The following is a 23,837-nucleotide window of genomic DNA, read 5'->3' as shown; positions in this document are numbered from 1 at the left end:
TTATTATGATATTGTAGTTTTTGCTTGAAATGCACTCCTATTTCTTTGTTGTAATCCACTTTGAACACGACTTTTTTGTGGAACAGGAGCATACAAATAAAAGGAATGGATGAATGAATATTTTGGGATGCTACTGCTATTAGGTAAAGGTAAAGGACCCCTGGATGGTTGAGTCCGGTCAAAGGTGACTATGGGGTTGTGGTGCTCATCAACACCTGGAGGGCATCAAGTTAGCAAATGCTGGTTTTGAATAATCCTCCAACTTCATTGACTTCCAACATACAGTATATCTTTATCCTACCATTCTGGAAATGACACATAGTTTCCTCCCAAAAAAATTAAAAGAATGAAACAGTTATTCTGCAATCTTTCTCATAAACCTAAGTCTTACAAGTCTTCTGAGAAGACATCACTATGATTGTTTTCATAATTCAGCTGACTCCCAACAGATTTTGCATAGTCTTTTTAATTACTAGAGCTACTTCGTTTAAATCAATTCTAAAGGCACGAACTGGGCAATAGTAAACACACACCCCTTGCCCTTTCACAAGGAACTCTTATATCTGTCATTTTCACAGCAGGAGAACAAAGCCAGCCACATCACAGATAAATAGTTCACACAAACCCCCTATTGCCAATGGTAATTTTGCTGTGTTAGGTCACTATTCTTTTTTGCTTAGCATAGGCAAATTTCCCATGCTGAACAAGTGGATCAATTTTTGCTTTCTTGTTACTAAACTCTTTTGAGCTACTGACAGCAGATATAATTATTTGCCTGAAATATACAAACAGAACCATGTTCTTTACAGATCTGAAGCTTCTATGGGGAATAAAAAGCTTAAACAACATTCTTCAGATTGCTTTACAATCTTTATCATCAGGATTCTCAATGCCACTTACACTGCCCAAATCTTTCAGAGACAACAATGCATGCAAGCCATATTTTGTTTACATTTTAAAGTTGGGAATGAACAAGTAGACAAAGAGACTAGCTCAAGGTTACACAGAGTAGATCAGAATAATAAGATAAATTTTCCTCACTAACTTAGTAAGCAAATACATATATTTCTGTACAGTTTGAATTTTATTTACTTATTCCGCTGTCAACATCCATGTCTTTATTTATATTTTTTTGCATAGACTTTATTTATGCATTTCAGTAATAAATACAAATAAACTGCCTTGCTCAAAGGAATACCCTATTCCTCCCTCCCACCTCCCCATTCATTCCAAATGTATATATAATTTACAAAGAAATCATGTGTAAGGACAATTGTAGGCATCGGGTGATACCATGTTCATTGTTTCAGCAGAGTTCACCAGATTCCTATGTGCCATATATTAAAGGCAGTGTCCTCTTCCGCCAGTTATAAAAACAGTTAGAATCTGGCCAGAGGGCGCTTTCAGTCAGCTCCAGGACTGTTTTGAAAGTACTGATTGGCGCATGTTTGAACATCAAGTTCTGCACAGATACGCGCTGTACTTTCTTATATTAAAGTGTGCACCGATAATGTAACAACGGAGAGGTGCATTAGAGTCTATGGGAACTGCAAACCCTGGATGACTGCTGAAGTAAGGTCACTCCTGAAAGCTCGGGATACTGCCTTCAAGGCAGGGAATATAGATATATACAGAGGGGCAAGAACAAAGCTCAGGAAAGGCATTAAGGCGGCAAAACAACAATATAAGCTTAAGGTGGAGAATTGCCTAGCCTATAACAACACGAAACAAGTGTGGCAGGGACTGCAGCATCTAACTAACTACAAGGCCAATATGAGGAACACTGTTAAGGCTGATGATTTGTTGGCAGAAGAGCTGAACATCTTCTTTGCCTGCTATGAGGTAAAAAGATCAGGTATCATAGCTCCTGCTTGCCAGCCTACAAATTCTCAGCCACTTATTCTATATGACCATCAAGTGAAAGCTGCATTGAGGACGGTGAATACCAGTAAGCTGCTGGTCCAGATGGGGTGCTGGGGATAGTGGTAAAAAACTGTGCTGATCAACTAGCAGGGGTCCTGACAAGGATTTTTAACATCTCTCTGCAAACGGCTTGTGTTCCACCATGTTTGAAAGCAGCCACCGTTGTCCGAGTCCCAAGATAAAACAGCAACTAACTGCCTAAATGACTACAGACCTATTGCATTAACATCTGTAGTGATGAAATGCTTCGAGAGATTGGTCCTTCAACACCTTAGGACATGTTTCCCACGAGATTTTGATAAATATCAGTTTGCCTATAGGAGAAACAGGTCAACAGATGATGCCATAGCTACAGCCTTTCACCTTGCAGCGAGTCATCTGGAGAGACTGGGAAATTATGTTAGAATGTTGTTTATTGATTATAGCTCGGCTTTTAATACCATCCTTCTGGACATTCTTATAAAAAACCTGACGGAACTAGACCTTTCTTCTACCGTCTGTGACTGGATTAAAGTCTTTCTGAGGGATCGGACACAAACAGTGAGGATTGGGCCTGTTACATCTACCTCCCTGAAGCTCAGCACTGGCACCCCACAGAGATGTGTGCTGAGTCTCTACCTGTACTCATTGTATACATATGACTGTATTTCATCTGATCCATCCACTGCAATTATTAAGTTTGCAGATGATACTACCACAATGGGTTTAAATACAGGTGGAGATGAATCAGCGTACAGGGGGGAGGTTCAAAAGGTATCTACATGGCGCCTAGAGAATAACTTGCACCTAAATATTAGCAAGACAAATGAGATGGTGTTGGACTTTCAGAAGAAGAGGGGAACTAGCCCCGTTGTATATTGGGGGGGGGGTTGTGTGGAGACAGTCTCTTCCTTTAAATTCCTGGGAGTTTACCTTAGTGAAGACCTCACTTGGAAAAACAATAAAACTCAGGTGGTTAGGAAGGCCCAACAGAGACTCCATTTCCTCAGGGTCTTGTGAAAGAAGAACGTTTTTTTCTTCTCAAAAAAGAAAAACCACCTCTGAAATAAATGCATTTTAAGCTTGTTGGGGGGGGGGAGGACATTGTTGAATGCCTGCCACACAGGTGTTTTGTGCTTTTGAATTCTTTCTCCAATTCCTTGTTCTTATTTGCCGAATCGTGATATTGTTGACAAAAGCAAATCGAAATTTGTAAAGATTGTATTTTTAGGGAAGTGAAAACCCGTGTCCATAACGTAGGCTTGATCATCTCTCTCCTCCTTGGTTTCCTTTCTCTTTTTGCCAAGCCCTTCATCATTCTTTTCTTCCCGTGTGCCATAGACCAGTTTCTTTCCTCGCAGAGTGTTTAATATTTTGTGGAATTGAGGTCAGCTTGGGTGTTGAGATAGCCGGCTGTCCACCTTGCTTCTTAGATCCTCGTAGCTCTCCAGGCCACTCCCTCCTTGGGGGTCTTTGCCTGGCTGAAGATGAATCCCTGAACTCTGTTTGTGCCGCTTTGCGCCCCTTGGCTTTCTCTCCCTTTGCCTCTTTGGTTTTCTTGGCCGCTGCAGGCGCCTTGGCCTCTGCCTGGGGGCCCCTCGTCCTCGGCCCCTCGTCTTGCTTTCCTTAGACACAGCTTTCTGGCGGGCACCGGGTGTGTTTGCCAGGAAGGCCTTGGAAGAGCTCTGTTTCTTGAGGATTTGGGCCTCTTTCTCCCCCCCCCCCCCGGGGACTTCTTTGCCTTGGGCTTTGCTGGAGATTTGCCTGGATGCTTGCTAGCTTTCGCCTTGGTGCTCTTGCTGGAAGCTGCCTCCTCCTTCCCCCCTTCTGCGATTGCTCCCAGCCTCGGTTTCTCCATAGGAATCTTTGCCTTGTGATTCTTGGCCGCTTTCTTCGGTGTGGGCACTGTTTTTCCATCCGAATCCGAATGCTTTTCCTGGCTCTTCTTTCCCTTGGCTTCCTCTGTGCCCAGCTTGAATCTCCCTGTGGCCCCCAGTGCGGAAGAGTTTTGTGGCCGAATGAGGCAGCCCCTTTTCAGGCCTCTGGCCAGGGCCATCTTCAGGCCGTACTTCAGGAGGATGGGGTCCACCCCGGGGTAGCTGCTCAGGATGTAGCACTTTATGGCCATGACAGAGGCCCCCTTGTGCTCATCCAGGGTCTTCACCGCTTCCATCACATGGTCATCATGGGTGGGTTGGAGCGGTTCAGGGGGGGGCGGGGGCTGCCCAGCGAGGCAGAGGACTTGGCTGCTGACAACGCCTCCATTGCAATCAGCTGCCCAACTCTTCCTCCCCTTCCCACCTCGTGAAAGAACAATGTTAAACAACAATTGATGATCTCCTTCTACTGGTCCACAATAGAAAGTGTCCTCTCATATTGTATCACAGTGTGGTACGTTGGCTTGACAGACACGGACAGAAAGTCTTTACAGAGGATAGTGAACACAGCACATGATATCATGGGCTGTCCCCTGAGCCCGCTAGATGACATTGCAAGGGATCATTGCCTTAGGAGAGCGAGAAAAATTCTCAGGGACGATTCACACCCCGGCCAGCACCTCTTTAATCTTCTACCCTCAGGCAGGAGATATAGAAGTATAATCAGTCATACCAACAGGCTAAAAACAGTTTCTGTCTGTGGGCTGTTAGGCTGCTGAATGGAAAATAATATAGTGCAACTGACTTTCGGGGTTGGTGTGTTGTGCAACAAGCACACAGAGTGCAATGATGTTGAGTGTATGTGGGGGGGGGGAGGCTCGGTTAATTTCACTGTACACAGGTTGTACATTGACAATAAAGGTATAATTAATAATAATAATAATAATATATCCATGCATTTTCTTAACTCATATCTTTTTAAGTATTTCACCATACAATGCTTATAGTATAAACTTATACGGATGTGTGAATACAGCATGGTTTAAATAGTTAATGGCAAAGACTAGTGTACTTATAATCATTAACTATATACGTACCCACAACTGGGGGAAGTTGATATAAAGGAAAAAAGGAAAGACCTGGAACTAGATGTGGTCTCAGCCACCACGGGAAAGGAACCAGTCATGATCCCAGGCTTAGCATTATGTTAGGGACAGGAATCATGGTTCGCTTTGCTCCCAACAAACCACAATCTGCAGTCAAAGTTTCTTTTAGTCTTACTGGTTATCGTTTGTTAAGATGAAATAAACTGGAACCCCTGGCTTGGTTTGTTTCATCCCAGCCACCAACTGGAAGCAAGGAAACTTCTTCACACAATAGAGAATTAACATTAGGAATTAATTCCACAAAATATGGTGATGGCCAGAAGCTTAGATGACTTCAAAAAGCTATTAAACAAAGAATACAGGGCTATCAATTCCTATTAGTTTTGATGGCTATACAGCACATGAATGTTCAGATTCACTATGCCTCTTGAGTACCACTTGCTGGGTGTGAGGTTAAACAACAGGGTCAGCTTGTAATTGTAACACCCTGGCTTGTGGGTTTCCTAGAAGCATCTGGCTAGCCACTGCTAGAAACAAAAAAGTGGACAAGTTATTCTTGGTACGATCCAGTAGAGAGCTCTTTCACAGTTTTTAAAGCAACTGGGATCCAGTGAGTGGTCTAGGAGCATCTGGTAGTTGGAGTTTAGCTGAAGCTAAGCAGGTGTGAACCTGATTGATTTCATGGGAGACCACTAAGAGCCCCATGTAACAGCAAAATATTAGTGTAATAAATAATATTTTGTAAAAAGTGATTTAACAATCTAGAAAGCCTAAAATGACATTTACTGCCTTTGCACTTCAGTGTATGGGGGAATCTATCCTGCAGTTTTCACCTCTCCACTTTAAACAGTTGAACAGAAATATGTTGAAAATGTGCTAACCTAAGCCTTGAGACAATGCAGGAGCATGCCAGACTTAAGACCCACTGGGCAGACTTTCCTATCTTGTTTGGCTAATGTTCTCCCATCCCAAACTCTGGACTTCCTGCCCCCATTCAATTGTACAATAAGATTTCCAGTTATAGCCCAGCCAGGTGGCCAGAAGGTCAGATACTTTTGCTCAGCAGAACACCACTGCATAAGATTTCCTCTTGACCTTCCCGTACACTTCTCTTAAGAATCCTGGAACTGAAAGTTGACAAATCCAGACTTGGTGGATCAAAGGAAAGGCAAATTCCGCAGGACAGACCTAGTTTCACAATCTTCCACCTTCTGCCCTGACTGCTAGCTTTTTATCTCTTCTAAAATGTTAACAAAGAGATACAGCCTCTAGTTAACTGAAAGTATTAGATGGAAGTGGAAAAGAAAGCTTGGTCTCTCAGGTAAAGGTGGATGAAAAATGCTACCACAACAATAAAAAGCAATTTACTTGGAACTTGCTTGGCGAGGAGATGCTGTTACAGACGGATGTCCCGGACCCCACAGACGATTTGATCCATCAGGGCATCATCTAAGTCTCGGAACTTGCAGTGCATTGCAGCCTGTCGGAGGGCGGTGGTGTAGTTGTTGATTGACTCCCCCTCTGCCTGGTTCAGGTGGTAGAACGCATGGCGGGCACCAATCTTGGACGGCTTTGGTGTGTAGTGGTTGCGGAGCTTCTCTTGAATCGTGTCCCAAGGTGCTGCCTGGACTGCTAGAGGCGCAACCAATGCTCGGGCCGTCGCAAACAGTTCGGGGCCACAAAGGCTGAGGAGAGGCCCCGCTTCTGCTCTACAGACCCTCTTGTCAGCTCATTTGCTTGGAGGTAGCAGTCAAACCGAGCGAGGTAGGAGTCCCATGATTCAGAGGCTGGGGCAAACGGCGGTAGAGGCACGAGTGAAGCCATGGTTCCGATGCCGACGTGGAGGCAATGGATGGAACTCCGTGCTCTAGCCAGAACGGTCAGCTCTGAATTGGTTCTGCTCCGTGATTTCGCTCAGTGTTTCAGCTCCGTGATTCAGCTCATCTCAGAGGGTGGCCGCATCTGGCTGTGCTCTGTTGTCCATCGATCCCATCCTCATCGCCAGTGTTGAATAGTGGGTAGACATAGCAGACGACACAGCGATTTCTCCAAAGCAGCTCTTTATTTGTAAGCTGGATCAGAACTGAACAGCAAACAGCTCAGCCGGCCTGCTTTTATAGGCAGCCGGCTGTCAACATTGTAGCAACAACCCAGGGTTTCCTGTCTAAAATAACTGACGTGGACCTGAGTGAAAACTACATACACAATACTCCTGGTGGCCAGGGTGAGAAATTCAATACATAACAATGATCATACAGGTATTTATATGCACTCTTTACCAAATTAAAGTAACAATAAAACCACATAATAATTTTAGTCTCCTGAAAACTGTACCTGACATAAAAAAGAAATGTTTAATCAGATGACATTAGATAAAAGGGGGTGACAAACATAGCATCACATTGCATCTTGAGTGAAACTTCATAGGCATTTAAAATTAAAATGGTTTAAGAGCAGACTATACATTTTCAAATATTCAATGATACAGTGTGCTAATAAGTACAAAGTAAAATAATTTTAGCAGAATTTAGGAATAAAATCAGATGTCTTTAAGTATAGTAGGAATCAGAAAAGGTCCTGTTATTAGAATAAAGAAATCAGGCTCTTCGCAGCATATGTAACCTACAAATGACCGCATTTTAACAGCTCCCTCTCTCAAGAGGACCAGATAAAATCTCCCCATAGCTTCTTAATTGGTAAAATATTTAAACGGTCTGGGGAAAAAAGTCACTGGAAACTCTCTGGCATGGAGTTTAATCATTAACATTTGCAGACTCCGGCACTTAATTTTTAAACATTTTGAAGTCAGTGGTGCTTCTTCCTACTGGCAGTTTCTTTTTGAGAAATATTCTACAAAATGCACCAACAACTTCCTCACCCCCACAAAACACACACACACAAATCTGAACTTCAATTCAACTAGGGAGGATGTAATTTGCATTGAGAGATAGATTTTTGATTTTTTAGAAGTTCCTTAAGAGGTCAAATGGTGATTGAAATTGTCAACAATGAGGTATGTAGATTCTGCTGACAGTAATCAAGCAATTATCTTCAAAGGGCAGGCTGCATATGAGCTTAAAATTGAACCACCATTACCTATTTTTTCTTTGGGTTTGTTTTAAGAGGTATGCCTGAGCAAATGGTGAACTTGTGAAGTATTAAGAAAGCAGAAATGATGCAACTGGTGTGAGGAAAGGTGTGGGGTGATAGCACCAAACTGTCTCCATTTGGTCACTAAGACTGGTTGATCCACATCTAAGGCATCCATGTGGCGAGGAGACATATTGTGATGCCCCACAACGACCCAAGCTGAGGCCAATTGCAGTTTGGTTCTTACTTTTCCAGAACTGACACCTTCAGTGACATTCCATTTGGTCATTATAATGATCATGCAAGAACTGGTACTTGCATTTGCTTATTTTCCTTTTTCACCCCCTTTCAGATCTATCAGACAGTAAGCAGAGCACAGCCTGGGTTGGGAGTAGACCTACAGAGAACTCTGCAGGGAGGGGCTCTTTGCCCCTACCTGGTCCACTTTCCCAGCGAGCAAGAGTGTTTGCCTATAGTGGTCTGATGCAATCCACTGTATTGGTGTGATTGATGCCTGGCCACGTTAACATAAAAATCTAACTTCTTTTTTTTTTTTTACTTTCTAGAATGGGAAAACATATCCACTACCATAGACCTATACTTTTTCCACCCACAGATTATAAAATGGAATAGTACCTTCAAAAACCCAGTACAGTGGTACTTCTGGTTATGAACACTTCAGGTTGCGAACTCTGCTAATGCAGAAGTAGCTGCTCCTGGTTGCGAACTTTGCCCCAGGATGTGAACAGAAAGGAGACCCCATTAGCAAAAGCGTGTCTCAGGATAAGAACGGTTTCAGCTTAAGAGCAGACCTCTGGAACGAATTAAGTTCGTAACCAGAGGTACCATGGTAATTCCAAATTTTGCTCCTTTAGAGCTAATATTTTTTCATGAGTGGAGAAACAGTATACTTGTTTAATAGGGTAACTTGATGTTTAAAATGTCCTCTACAAGGAAAACATCTCATTTCAGAAAGATCATCATTGCGTACAATAAAGCTGAGCATCAAACACAGCAGCTAATGAGCCCAATGAGATTGCTTCTACTGACTCATAATATGTTTTAACTGGTAAACTGAAATATCACAGAGAACAGCAAGCCCGCATTTCTTAAAATGGTATTTGTAAAGAAACATATATCAGTTTTTTAGTGAAGATGAACAACTAAAGTTTCAAACTGTCAGGATAACAGACTTCTGAGTCAGGGAGCTGTACCAAGAGACATGCATTTTCGGGTCAAAGGATGAGTGAGGGAGCATAAATCTGACATTCGTTTTATTTTGAATTGATGACAGGTATTCATAGATGTCAGTAAACATTAGAACAGAAAAGTTAGAAGTTTCTAGCCTGAAGTTACCTTGAGTAGATTCATGCTTTCAGAAAGGTATTTTTACATTAAAATGCTTGGACTTGGGAACTAAGAGATATAAACACTGGATATTTAATTAAATCCAAGGATGAAATCAGTTAAACAAATTATTTGGAACCACAAAGATGAGCCTGTTGTAGAGAAGGCTTGTATATGTTACAGAGTCTGATATGTTCAACATTTGGTGAATGTCAACCATTATGTCAATATTTATAGTTCTAGACCAATTTTCTAAGTCTCTGAAAACTCAGGGTTATACTAAACTAGTGAATGATGACAGCCACTTGTGTATTTCTGAGAAGTGTGTCATATTCAGACAAATCCAAAATGCAAAATGAAGCACTGAAGGATATCTGAGAAGAAGTGCCACAGATATGTGCAGAGGTTTTGGAATGTTTATGAACTGTATTCTTCAACCACAGAATCTTCCTTTATGATCTATTATGACGCATACTCTTTTTACAGATCTATTCATTTTAGACTTGCATATAACATATCCTACATTGCAGAGGGTTGGACTAGATGACAGATGGGATCCTTTCCAACACTACAATTCTATAATTCTATACGGAGACACAGAAATATTGTTTTTCAAAAACTGTCAGCATGCTTGGAAAATGCAGCCAAACATTCTAAAATATTTTAAAGAATACTGGGCAATCTATGTTAAAATCTAGTTTATGAACCACAAAATCTAGTACAATGCTGTATTGTAGTTCAACAGCAATGTTTAAAGTACAGGACAGTACTCCTTTTGACATCATAGTGATTAATCACATCCAAAGGTGTCTGACAATACAATCTACACACGTCTCCTCAGAAATAACTGCCACCAAGTTCAATGAGGCTTACTTCCAAGTAAGTGGGAACAGAATTGCAGCCTAAAAGCAATTGATTCTACAGAAGCAGCTGTAACAGATTTGACAAAATCATGCTGAGGCAGTTCCTACTACTGTATAACTCTATACTCTAAAACTACCACAGGTTAACTTGTGGGGTTTTGTGTGAGATAAAACTTTGATATTTGGATACTCAGGCAAAAGTTGAGCAAATACGAAAGATTCATTTGACAGAACAAAGTTGGTAAAACAAATGATGTGTTAAGAGATAGATATTTTAGGAAACAGGTAACTAATTAATAATTGTATTAAATCCAGTGGTTGTTACAGGCTTCTATAACATGGTAGTAAACACACAGCTTCTTGTAAATTTCAGTTGCTTATTTAGTTATTACTCTTCAGTTAGATGTTACAGGACTAGTTGGTAAATGCTTAGCTTATTTTGAGTTATTACTTCAGTTTCTTAAACTTAAGTATTAAGCTGTAACACCTCAATAACTAATACTTTGGTTCTCAAACAAGATGGTACTTTCTGGCAGTTTCCCCACCTTCTAACAGTCACACCCCTGAGGTACTTCTAGCGGTGTAATGGAACCAGGGGATCACCACACCCCCTCTTAACTGGTTTCAGATTCTTCTCTTGCTAGATCACTGGCTCCTCACAGCTCTGCTTCTCCTTGCTCAAACTCAGCCCTCCAGTTGACCCCTGTTCGAATACTCAGAAGGCACTACACCATCTTTGCATCCAAGCTCAGAGACTCCTTTCTCTAGCTGCAGATATTTTCCTCAAAGTACGGTAGATGTTACACACAGAACCAACTCATTCAGCGCTCTCCCCTCCAGCTCTCTCTCAAACCATCTTAAAACCATCTGAATACTCTCTCAGAAACTGCTCCTTTTTATTTTCCCTCCCAAAGTGCTGTCTTTACCCACACCCACACACCCTCTAGCTAGCTGCCTTGGGAGCCCATCAGGGAGAGAGGCTCCAGCACATTGGTGGAATTCTGAGGCATTGCATCACTGGACTCTAGTCTAGCTCAGCTGTCCATCACACATGCACCAACAGAATGGTTCCATTCAAATTCATCCAGCCATCATCATTAGTTTCCAAATACCTTTCCTTATCCATTGTCTCCAGTGAACACTCACTCCCCATTGGATTAATTATGCTTTATGCCCAATTTAACAGGATCGCAGGAAACTAAAGAGCTGGTGGCAAAAGTCAAAACCCAGATTCACTAGGCATGTCACAGCAAGAATGAACTCTAGACACAGAACATTACAGCAACTGGTGCATTTGCAATGTACGTTGAGAGTGGAATGGGATGATTTTTTTACAGGTGAAAAGGAAGCAGTGGTGACAGTGAAACAAAAAATTGTAATTCATTGCCCATAAAAATATCCACACAGGGTACATCTATATATATATATAAATTGTTTATCTTTCACTTGCTTGGTAAACACTATTGCAGTGTTTTGATGGAATCACTTGTGTGCAAATTAAATAAGTATTCTTCCATGCAAATTAAATAAAAAACAAAAAAGTATACTAGATTAAAAATACAGTAGGAGTTACCTAAATACTTGTAAACTTGGTTATCTGAAATTATAATAAGGGTTTTTAACAGCAAAAAATAAATAAACCCGAGGGAATAATCATATTTTATATATTTCCAATGCCAAAATATGTGTCCAAGAACTTCTTAATAATTTAAGGGAGCTACTGCCATCTTCAGGAAATTCTATATGAAATTAACAGCAAATTATTAACTGTTTAAAATTCTGGATGTAGAATTAGTATATGCTACCATGGGAAAAGTGCAAAATGTTTAAATGTTGTTTTCATCTATTTTGTAGATATCCCAGAACATTGCTTATGAATCATGCTTAAATGGAAGTAAGTAGTTGTCTCATCCACTTTTCATTGTGTTTCACCAGGACAAATTAATGGCTGTGATCACACCCAACCCTCAGGGCATGGTTCATTTAACCTTGTTATGGTTTTGAATATCTGAACCTTCTGTGGTGATCACACAAGGGTTCCTTGACGTTTCACTGTCTATCGATCCCTGTACCACCACTTTATTTCTCACTGCCACCACCCAGGCCCTACCGAGTACAATATTGAGTCTACTCAGGGTTAAATTGGAACATAAACTTCTGTTTATTTATTGCAGTTTAACAAGCGTGTGGTTTCATAAACGGTATCGGTCAATTACATTCATGGGGGGCCTATCCAGACCTATAACTTCCGCTACCTGCTCTCACTCACTAAACCAACTCTCAGATATTTACTTGTCTTCCTAGCCCCTAACTGTTCCTGACTCAGCTTATTTTGCTACACTAACCCAACCTACCCACAAACTCTATCCCAATTCACTCCCACTCCAACCAACCACCCAAATCCCAACGAACTCTTCAATGAACTCTCCCCTTTGCCCCTCCCAGAGCTGGTTTTATAATCCCTCTGACTCCACCCCCCTGGGTCCTGATTGGGTAACCTGTTTAACTATTTCACCTCCAGCTCTCATATGTTAACATCACACCTGCCCCAGGCAACGAATCATTTTTATTTTCGGGCAACTAATCACAAATTGAAACTATGGTTGGTTGGTTGCTTGCTTGCTTGCTTGCTTGCTTACAAATCTTAGCTTGTTTTAAAAGTAATATGTCATTATATCCAGTCCCAGAACTCCTGTTTAATTTTGGTTTGTATCAGCACCCCAGCCACTTTATAGCACAGAGGTATAAGACAAAAGCACCTGGAAAATGGAAGCATGGCTAAACAACTATTGGTGATGTTTTTGTATAGATGGGAGTAATTTCTTCACATTCTGACTGACAACAGAGGGAAATGTGCTGTTTTTTAAAATGTTTTTATGTATACTCTTTCTTTTTCTTATTTAACTCACTAAAATAAATCTCAAAATGTAACAAAAAAAAACCCCAAACAAACCAAAAACAAGAGACTTTCCCCACCACCCAACTCTTCCATGGGAAGCCCTTCTTCTCAAGCTACCTCACCTAGTTTCACAGCTGTTTTATAGGGTGAAGACATTTAAAGGAGCCTCTCTGCTACCTTATGAAAAATTCCGCAGGGTGGAATTTTGAAAGCATAACTAACTTAACTTTTAGCTAGCTACTCTGATTGTTATACTTGCTTATTGACGTTTCATATTTAAGTTATTCTCCCTGGTCTACTGTTGGGAAATTTTAACCTGTGAGTGCAAGACACTTCACTTAACTGTGCAACAATGAGTGGGAGAGCTATCCTGTTGATTCCACAAATTCAACATTTTGGTCAGCAAATAACTTGTTTTTTCAAAAAAAAAAAAAAATGGAGATTCAGGCAGGAGTCCTACAGACAAAAAATATTTTATTCCACTGCGGTAGAGGGAAAAGTTTAAGAATTTCTGATCTCAAGACACTGTTGTGTGTGTCTGTGCAGGAGATAGAGGGAAACTGAAAATCTCTGAGGACAATTCCTCACACTATTTGTACAGTCTGCCAATAATAAGGGAGCTGGTAATACAGTGTGGCAATAACTGTACAGGAATGCTAGAAAAGCCTAAAAGGAAACCACAATGAGATTAGCACTGTTCCTCTGCTCATCTGCAAAACTGTTCATAGCTTGTTCAACCAACTATGACTAAACATTAAGTGGAACATGGCAAATGTATGGTCTTATACTATATCCAGCCTATCTCTGCCCTTTTTCATGACTCCAAAAGGAGTTTATTGTTTTATAGCTGGGCTTGCATTCACAAATGTCTAGAGTCAGCATTAAATGTAAGCCCTGCCACTTTCCAGCAGGCCCAGATTCACCAGGCATCAAATGACTTTGGGGATAGACCTGCCCACCTGTCAACAGTTGCCTGTGGTGAGGTGGGCGGGAGTTTTGTTCTGACTAACCAGACAAATGCAGTCCTCCACGCCTGCTCTACAAAGAAGAACGTGCACGCAAATAATATGCAACAGCATTCCATTGTCTCCCTTGCCTGGAAGAGTAGGTGTGGTGCAAGCAAACCAGGACTGCTCATCTGAAAGACTGACCATGGATTGTTCAACAAACAATGGTTAAAAGAAACTTTGCAACCTTCTTAACTTCCCCCTTGAAACTCAGCTATGCTCTTCATGAAAAACAGAATACAGTGGTACCTTGGGTTACATACACTTCAGGTTACACACTCCACTAAGCCAGAAATAGTGCTTCAGGTTAAGAACTTTGCTTCGTGATAAGAACAGAAATCATGCTCTGGCGGTGCGGCGGCAGCAGGAGGCCCCATTAGCTAAAGTGGTGCTTCAGGTTAAGAACAGTTTCAGGTTAAGTACGGACCTCCGGAACGAATTAAGTACTTAACCCGAGGTACCACTGTAAATAGTAAGAAGGGGGTCATTTTAGGTAAGTAGTAAGCCTTCAATAAGAGAGAAAATCAAAGATGCAATCACATCAGGATGACAATGATCATGGCTCAACACAATACTATTTTCATGATCTAATTTAGCTGTCTTTGGGATTTCTAAAAAGAAAACATTGTAATTTTCAGCAGACATTGACTAACAGGAGCTTAAAACTACAAAGAAAACAAATTGAAGGCTTTTGGCTCAGTAAATCCGAAAATGTGTGTATATCTCTGAGTAAATCACTAGCTCTTCAGAGGCATCTTTGCAATTTCTGCAACTTAGATATACAAAAAGAAAAGGCATTTCTTCAGCACAATGTATTGCATCAACTTGCATTGATCAACAGGAAGTTAGCACTTGTTCCAACTTGGAACTCACAAAAGCTCTCAGAATTCTCTTCTGAAGAAACTATGTAAGAATTTACTTTTTCAGTAACAGAAGGTTTGTAGATCATTCCACATGGTGAATCTGTATTGCAGTTTTATGAAACATAATTCAACCTATGATGCACAACACCTGTAAAAGTGCTTGATCCAGCCCTCCAATATGAGCAAAACCACCATAACAATGTCTCTCCTATTCTCAATAACCCACAGAGCATGACAATCAATGATATCAAAATAATCTGAGTCTCACTCCTCTTGCCTCTCTTCATTAAAGAAGGTAAGCAATCAATGCATCCAATATTGTTTTAGTGTCAAACCCTAGCCTGGAGCCAGACTGAAATGGGTACAGACAATCAATTCTCAAGGTATTCATCCCAAAAGGTGTATTTGCAACTAGGTAACTCGGTCCCAGCGCCTGCCAACCTAGCAGTTCGAAAGCACCCCCGGGGGGCAAGTAGATAAATAGGTTCCGCTTACCAGCGGGAAGGTAAACGGCGTTCCGTGTGCGGCTCTGGCTCGCCAGAGCAGCGTTGTCACGCTGGCCACGTGACCCGGAAGTGTCTCCGGACAGCGCTGGCCCCCGGTCAATAGATGTGAGATGGGCGCACAAACCCCATAGTCTGTCAAGACTGGCCCGTTCGGGCAGGGGTACCTTTACCTTTACCTTTAATGGTTGTTGCATTCTACAGAGTCAAGTAAGTGTTTCTTCAGGATTGGGCTCACCGCTGCCTCCTTCAGAACGGCCTGAACCATTTTCTCTCTTAAAGAGGCATTGGTCACATCCTGGACTTACCTAATTATTTCACTTCAGCTTGACAAAAGTTGCCAAGATAGGAAAGGCTCAAGAATATTGGTGGTAAGCTGAACCTCTCCTAAAACCTCATCCACATTCTCAGGCTGAAATTAATTCCATCTAGCCTAAACTGTTCCCAGCTAACCAGGCTAGATTATTCTCTCCAGAGGAGCTGTAACAATGATGGATTCATCTTCACAATGGAGAAACTAGAAGACCACTGTTTTCTGGCCAGGTATAACTTGTCAAATCAAATCAAATCCCTTTATTGGCATCACAGTATAAAACTTTTCAGGTCACTGGGATAATTAAAAGGACAAGAGTGAAGCTGTTGAGGACATAAGGTCACACTGTGATCGTGTGCACTTAGATATTTTGCTTCGCCCTGTCAGTTCCCTGAAAGGATGGTTTGTTGGGAACCTTTTTGGGTAAAATTGTGGCTAATAAGGAAGCTTCTAAAGCAGTGATATCTTTGTCCTGATCTGCCAGGAGAAACCTCATTTGACTTCTTCTCAGAGTTTTAGGCCAGAGGTCCAACATTTTGCTCAGCATCAGTTGGTGAGGTCTACTGTGTAGAAAGCAATCTAAGAGAATGTGATCCATTGAATCAGGTACTTCTTGGCTGCAGGCACACAGACAGGCTTGATATGAGGTATATGAGAATCTACCTTTGGTCACTGCAGAAGGGAACGCATTTAATCTCGCGACCATAAAGGCTCTTCAGTGGGAAGGGAGTAGTAGATCCTTTAGATATTTGGCACAGATTCTGTAGGGTGTTGTAATACCTAAGGCCTCAGGAGAACAGGATCTCAGAGTATGAGGTAACAAGCACTGTCTTTCGTGGTCGTAGAGCCACTGCTTGTAATGAACTCATTCTGGAACTACAACAAAATTTTGGTCATTGGGCCTATCTTGAAGGAATTGCATTTTCTCAGTTATATAGGAAGACTATGCTAGTTCCTAAAAATGGTCATTCTGAACACTGGCTGTACAACTGCAACAGTTCGCTGGTGGCTGCATCCCATACTTTCTCTTACCTTGTTCCTTAGGCTTGGAGCTGCTTAGATCTGCTTTCTGCATAGAAACAATCTTAAGTGCCATGAAAATGAAACATGGGGAAGTACATCACATAGCTTTTTTCCAAGAGCCAAACATGTAGATCAAAGTTCTAGAAGTGGATCCAGATGTCATGGATCTTCTTTCAACAATGTTATAGTGTCTAAAAATGCTTTCAGTCAGGCTGGCAGATTGCCTGTGTAACTTCCACAGAGCTCCTGGTAGCCATATCCCAAGCTTTTTATTCATGCTCCAGTCTTGGTTTTGGCTAGTAATTTTGTTCTGTAATTGGGGAGCATAGAACCAGGGTAGAAGAACACTGTGATATGTTCAGGTGCTGCAATTTGGCATGCACGCTATCCTGGAGCCAATTGCCCTGGCTGGGTTTAGAATTTCTCACTAAATGCCACCAACAGGTCTTATGTGGATCTGACCTAGACCATATCCATACCACAAGCATTAGTTTCTTGATTCTCAAGGGCTTGAAAAACTTGGTTCCCAAGGGATACCATGGTGCAGATGCAAGCTCCCAATTTGCCAGTGAATTAGCTACTTACAGCTACATGGAGAATGTTCATGTCTTCTAGAAACAAATGAGATTCAGTTTCTTGCCACTAGGTTTTATTGGCTACCAAGAACATTAACTCTTGACTGACTGCACTTCTTATGTATATTAGATGGTTGCCTTATCTGTGCAACAGTGCACAGGAAAGTACATTGCTATGGTATCACTTTTTAATTGTGACTTTTCAAGTTCTGGCTTTTTCTTTGCATGCCATATTTCTTTTATTCCTGAGTCCTGTCTTGGTTTCCAATAAATCTTCACATGTGTTTCTTCAACGGATGAATCTCTTTCTAAGTTAACCACTACCTTGATCCAAACTCCATGTCCTTTTTTGGACCTCATGTTTGCAGACATTCCTCTTCAGCTGTTTTTATTTATTTACATTCCGCCTTTCTTCCATCATGGAAGCAAGGTGGTGTACGTGTGGTTCTCCAATTGTCACCCTCTCAAGCAATGACTACACCCCAAGCTGCTTAGCTTCAGCAAGGTAGTGGCTCCATGTGCCTTCAAACCACGTTCTAGGACCTGGATGTGAATGTCAGTCCCTGCCAGTGGTTTCTGCATCTGTTGAGTTCAAAATGTTCTAGAGTCTTTGGCTATGAGGATCGCTACGAGTCTCAATAAAGCAAGCACCAAGCAGGTTCCAGCCATTCATCACAAACACTCTATTTTGTGTTAACTGTGTCAAGAAAGTAATGAGAATTTGGCACAAGAATAAAGCAGTACACCCTTCAAGCGACCCAAAAAGGATAAAAGGAAGTAAATACAGAGTCAATAATATCTCACACTTATCTCCACCTTCTGGCCATATGCAACTGGAGGAAGACACAGATAATAAAAGCATGTGTTTTACAATTCACTTCCCCATAAAACTGAGAGGCTGTTTCCCCCTGCTTGCTCTTCCAAAAGCCTCTTGGTTTGTTTCTAGATAGGTATGACATACCAAGTCTTATATGCTAGCATACCCCTTAATGAATTAACCAAAAGGAAAATTCATATGCATTCAGTGATACTGCAAGAAGTGGCACGGCTGTTAAGGAATGGGTCACCCACAGCTGTCTACTTAAGGCTGAATGAAACCAGTTCTGTTAATTTACAGAAGGCATGGCTATGATTACATTAAGGCATATTCACCAGATCAACATACAAAGTAACCATTTCAGCTACATTTCAGGCTAGAAAAAGGTTTTCACTACACCTGTCCTAATTATGGCCACAATGAAAAACTGGGATAAACTGCAGTAAACTTCCGAATGGGCCATTTTTGTGAAGATGTTACAATATAACTGCTGTTGAAAGTCAAAATTAAAGTTAAAATGAACTATACTTATTTGAGGCTCATCAATGTTAAAGGTGTAACTTACACCTGTAATTCATTCCTGGGACATTTTGTGTTGTGAAATGAAAAGATGCAATGAGTAAATATGAAAGGAGTGTTCAATAAATATACATCTTCCTCTGTATACATATTGCCTCCTGTGTTGTAGCTGGAATTTCACACATCAATGAATAATGCTATGAATGTTAATAATTAATGTTTGTAATGCTACACACAGTCGCCCTTCAACTGAACTTTGATAAAGTTTTCCTGTTTTTCTGGATTTATCTCCAACAGTGACAAAGGATTACTAGAAATCACGGCACTTCCTACCAAACAAAGATTATATCCTCATGGGAAGCTATTCTGCTCTTGAAGCATTTTTGTGCCTAGTGAAAATTGTGACATCACACCTTGAAGGCAGGCAGAGATGAAATATGCAGGGAAAACGAATGCCCTAATTGTGACTTGGGTCATTGCATTAAGTTGGTTCATAATCCTCATGGATGTGTGTATATCACAGTTCCTTACTAGCAGGGCTTTTTTTCAGCCAGAACTTACCCAAACTTATCCAGCACCTCTCAGGTGGGCGCCATTACCATTATAAGAGAACAAGGGAGATGTTCGTGGTGGTTTCCAGCATCTCTTTTTCTAGAAAAATAGCACTGCTTACTAGTGCAGAATAGGGAGTGCCCCATCCACTTTTGACTGAGGTCCCATCCAAGGCTGGCCAAAGGCATTTTGTTGCCTGAAGCAAATGGTGAGAAGTCACCTCCTTCCAGTCCCATCTACCCCTGTCCCCTACGAGTTTGAAGCCCCACCTCCACCAATGTTACTCCTAAGAAAATGGAAGAAAATGAAAATGATTATCCCTACTTTAACTCATGCTACTATAAAAACATGAATGAAAAGTGTGCAGGCAAATGCCTATTGAAATCTCAGAAGCCAGAGAGGGTGACTTCAGGGATGGAAGAAGGGGGTGCGGTGGGTGTGAACCGCCCCGGGTATCACCACTGAGGGGGGGGCGACAAAATGCCGGGCGGCACTCAATGCAGGGCCTGCAGCGCACCTGAGCCACTCATCTCTCCTGGGAGAGACGCGGTGGTTTGGGTGTGTGCAGCCTCGGCGCTGTCCAAACAGTCCACCCGCTACCTCCCCTCCAGCTGTAGAGCGGCTGAGTGGGAGGAGGCAGGCAGACTCCGGAGGCCCCACGGTGCACCCCGCTCTCGCCCCTATGGGCGGCTCCGCCGCTGGGTGACTTAAACAGTAGTTGTGAATATCACTTTAGAGCGCTACATTGACCACCCACATTGAGCAAAATCAAAACAAATTGTGCAAAATGGCAAATGCTGGAGAATTATGCAAAGTAAGAAAAATGTGTATATTTCCCCAATGTTTATTATTTAAAAGGACACATTAGGTAGATAGATAGGTAGGTAGGTAGATGAATACTGTGGCATCAATGCACAACATTTATGCTTACTGTGCAGACTCACAAGGTGCTAGCAGAAGAGTAGCTCAAAGCATGTGTGCCTTGTGAGGATCAGGTGTTTTTTCATGCAAATTGAAAAAAGAGGAACTGCACAGGTAGAAAGAGCAGCCAAGAATGCTACCACTTCCCATAGTCTGGTACAAACCACAGAATTCCATTCCAAAATAAAAATAAGGCAAAAAGCAGGATGGCTTGTCTGTTGGCCCTTTTTTTAATCACAGGAGCACATAGCCATAAGGGAACCAGAACAAAACCTGTGTTTTCATTATAGCAAAGGAAATTTCATCAAACTTTTAACATCTCTGCAAAACAAGCTACACCTACCAAATCCCCTCTTATGGACATATGCTATACTGGATCTCTGTCCTCCTTTACGTGTATTCAACCTGTGGAACTCTTCAGTCCAGAAGACAGCTTCAACATTTGCAAAAGGGGATTTCCCCACTAGTGTGTGCATGTAAATGTGAGGTAGCAAACGTGGTGCCCTTCAGATGTTGATGGACTACAACCAGGGTCAGCCAAAGACATTCTGACACCTGAGGTGGACTGCAAAATGTGTCAAGGAAGAAGGGATGAGGAAAGATCTATGTCAGGAACAAGGGGATGGGGCAGAGTGTTTGTACCGGGAACTGTTACCCTGGTAGATCCTGCCATCTGAGGCAGTTGCCTCACCTTGACTCATGGGTGGGCCGGCCCTGACTACAATGCTCATCAGCCACAGCCAACATGGTCAGGGGTAATGGGAGCTGTAGTCTAGCAACATCTGGAGAACACTACAGTGGCTACCCCTGATGCAGATGTGCAAACATACACAAGCACATAATAGTAGTGTTTACAGTCCATTCTACACACAAATACAAAGATATGGAGTAAATTTGCTTACTCCTCCTCCTGACCCAATCAGCGAGTAACACAAACATTAGTTGAAAAGTGTCTTGAGAAGTTGCCAACTCCCTGGCAACTTTCCTAAGTAGGTATAAGAGCTATGACATTAGATCAATGTTGATGCTTGTAAGAGAACACATTAATGCCAATGTTTTACTTGATATTAGTCCAATTTCCTCCACTGGGGATTAAAATGTATGCTATGTCAAACAGCTCTTCCTAAAATTTCTCTGTGCAACAATGTTATTTATTCTACCCTTTTCCTTCCCAACACTACTAGCCTGTTAAAAAATCAACAAAAACAGCCACAGTAATAGTAAGCAATAAAAAGTTACTAATAAGCGTCGTCCATCACTACATTTCTTGATGTGATTAGATTTCATGTTTGTTTATTTGTTTTTAACTCCACATAACAACAGACCACTGTACAACTTTAATAAAATCCCCAGTAAACCAGGTCTACTCCATTCAGTGCATGTTGCTTTGGTACACAAAAGCTGAATGCAGAGCCAATGAGCAGGTGAAGGACTGCATCCTTCACATGGCATTGGATTGCAATCAAACCCACACTTAAGCCTGCAACCCAATGCACTTACTCCCAAGTAAGAGTGCATTGCATTGCTTACTTAGTGTGCATCAGACTGCATCCTTCATACGGCATTGGCTTGCAGTTCTGTCTTAATTTGACAGGACTTATTTTGAGTAAGAGGGCACTGACTCAGAATTCAAAAGAAAAATAAAACTGCAGAAGATGGAACAGATAAAAGTATTGCTCGTTTTGCAGTTCTCTGATTTGTCTTGTGTACTACACTGCTTTTCTAAAACCAGGTTTCTAAGCCAACACTCTTCCCAAAATAATTACACATTTTATTACGCTTCTATGCAAACAGTTACTGCACTTTCCTTACACTAGTAATAACTATACCACAAAACAGGAGATTGATGGGAAGCAACTAATCCAAATGTTAACAATGTAATTCAAGAGGCTCCATACCTTTATGCAAGCAAGTTAAATTAGTGGAACCACCATCTGACCTGTGTTTGTTTTGCACGTCGCCATCATAACAGTTCCCATAAAAACAGGAACAGGAACAAGAGAATCAGTTTGGAGAAGCACAGCTACTTGTAAAAATCCCCCTCCCATTATGATGTATGCAGGCAAGAGAGCCGAAAAGAATGCAAGAGTTCTCTCGCACACACATAGGGTGTTCAGTATTGCGGAAAGCGCTTCACTCCCAACAAGGGGTGCATGTGAGAAAAGCTAACGGCTCCCTCCCAGCGACCCAACCATTAAGGGTCTCTGGAACGAACAATGCATTCACTCCGGCTTTCATTTTCCACACTGGAAAGCCACAGCAGGCGGCAGAGCAATAAAACCACTGGCAGATTTATCTGCCTGCTTGGTCGGCTGCGGAGACAGATGGGAGGGAAAGGGGCTTCGGCGGCGGCGGCAGCAGCAACAAACCTGGAGTGTTCCAGTGCAGTCAGGGCGCAGTCTCGAGGTTTGCTCCAGGCTCCGCAGCTCAGCTACAAGGCCGTAGATGTAGCATCTGCAAAGTTTTGTGCTCTCTGGGTTCTTCTCCCCCAGTAGTGATCTGACCAGTTCCAGTGCTAGAGGCTAAAGTGGATTTGGCGCTGTGTGTGTTTAGACGCGCACGTTCCCCTCGTGGTAGGACAGAAACCCTTTTGATCGCCCGCTGCTAAACCTGTTTGTGGGATCCCAGCTTTTCTCTGCAGCTGTTTCCAGGACGCTCCTCCAGCAGATCCTCACTGCCTTTTTTTCTCCCACACCCACACGGTCAGACACCGAAATAACCCGGAAGGCTGCTGGGATTTGGAACGAAGAAGCTGGAAGTTTGAAGACAGCCAGCCGAAGCGTACTTGCTTTAAAGCAAAACCCACCGAAATCACTGGAATGGGCTCACCCCAGTTTTGTTTCGCTAAAGAGGAGAGGGTCGTTCTCTCCTGAGCCAGTGGCCAGCAAGGCGCGCGCGAACACGCCAAGGCACACACTTTTCCACACTCAAGTTTTCAGGCACGTAGGAAGAGCGGAGCTCCCTCCCCCCCCCTCACTGGCGAGACACGGTCGTCGTGACCCCCCCCCCGCCGCCCCTTTATTTTCCTCACGTCCAAAGTTCATAAGCACATGGAGGGGAAGTTTGCTCCGCAAAAGCCGCCACCATTCCCAGCGCCTCCCTGGCCGGCCAGCCTCTCTCCCTCTCCTCTCCCCGCGCAAATCCAATGAATGGAAAGGAAACCCCCTCGGACTTACCCGACGTCCAAGGGTGCAACTTCGCCGCAGCCGCCTCGCGGGTTTCCCCCGGCTGGTAAATCCCCCGGTGCCCGGCAGGAAGCGGCCGTGAGCGCGCTCGCGCTTGGCGTCTCCGGCCACCTCAGCGCGGGCGTCCCCCTCCGTCCTCCCTCCCCTCCCTCCGCAGGCCTCGGCGCGGCCAGCCCAGGAGGAGCGGAGGGACCTCGCCTGCTCTGCAGCTTCCCGCGGGAGGGAAGAAGGAGCGGTGTGGAGCGAGGCTGCCTCCTCGCTCGCTCCTGCCCTGGACCAGCCCACTCCACACGGCCGTCCCCCCACCAACGTCTGCCTTCCTCTTCTCTCTCCTCCCAAAGCCGGTGGATTAAAAGGGGGGACGAGGCCGGCGGCGGAGCAGGAAGGGATAGTGTTGGAGAGCGATTGGGGCGTCCTGAGGAGAAGCCGCCAGCGATTGCAAGACGAGGACTGTCCCTCACCAAAGGGGAAAGGA

At 42.8% G+C, this 23,837-nt stretch overlaps 1 protein-coding gene across 1 annotated transcript in view; it reads right to left on the bottom strand.

The window, feature by feature from the left end:
- Positions 1–23,468, bottom strand: part of LHFPL2 (LHFPL tetraspan subfamily member 2) — a 103,817-nt gene extending 80,349 nt beyond the window's left edge. The window contains exon 1 of the mRNA XM_082192037.1: positions 23,354–23,468. The gene's annotated coding sequence lies outside the window, so the exon portion shown is untranslated. The remainder of the gene's footprint in view (positions 1–23,353) is intronic.
- Positions 23,469–23,837: the final 369 nt, after the last annotated feature.

Source organism: Podarcis vaucheri (genome assembly GCF_965113315.1).
Source record: "Podarcis vaucheri genome assembly, chromosome: 11".
NCBI lineage: Eukaryota > Metazoa > Chordata > Lepidosauria > Squamata > Lacertidae > Podarcis > Podarcis vaucheri.
Note: the sequence above shows the minus strand (reverse complement) of the source record. Positions and strands in the feature narration are given on the sequence as shown.